A 592-nucleotide genomic window follows, 5' to 3' on the forward strand; every position below is an offset into this window, starting at 1 on the left:
CCTCCCCCTCCTCCTCCTCCTCCTCCTCCTCCTCCTCATCCTCGTCCTCCTCCCCGTCCTCCTCCTCCACCTCGGCCTCCTTGGCCTCTTCATCCTCCTCGTCCTCGTTCTCCTTGTCCTCGTTCTCCTCATCCTCCTGGTCCTCGTCCTCGTTTTCCTCCTCCTCGTCCTCCTCCTCCTCATCCTCCTCATCCTGCTTCTCGTCATCCTCCTCGTCCTCCTCGTCCTCCTCGCCCACCTCATCCTCCTCGTCCTCCTCATACCTCCACCTCCTCCTCCTCCTACTCATCCTCTTCGTCCTCCTCGTCCTCCTCCGCGTCTTCCTCGTCTTCCTCCTCGTCCTCCTCCGCGTCTTCCTCGTCTTCCTCCTCGTCCTCCTCATCGTCCTCCTCGCCCTCCTCCTTGTCCTCCTCGTCCTCGTCCTCCTTCTCGTCCTCTTCGTCGTCTTCATCCTCGTCCTCCTCATCCTCGTCATCATCATTGTCGTCCTCATCCTCCTCCCCCTCCTCCTCATCTTCTTCATCCTCCTCGTCCTCCTCCTCATCCTCCTCCTCGTCCTCCTCCTCGTCCCCCTCGTCCTCCTCCTCCTCCC

Source organism: Corvus brachyrhynchos, unplaced genomic scaffold (assembly GCF_000691975.1).
Source record: "Corvus brachyrhynchos isolate BGI_N302 unplaced genomic scaffold, ASM69197v1 scaffold576, whole genome shotgun sequence".
Lineage (NCBI taxonomy): Eukaryota > Metazoa > Chordata > Aves > Passeriformes > Corvidae > Corvus > Corvus brachyrhynchos.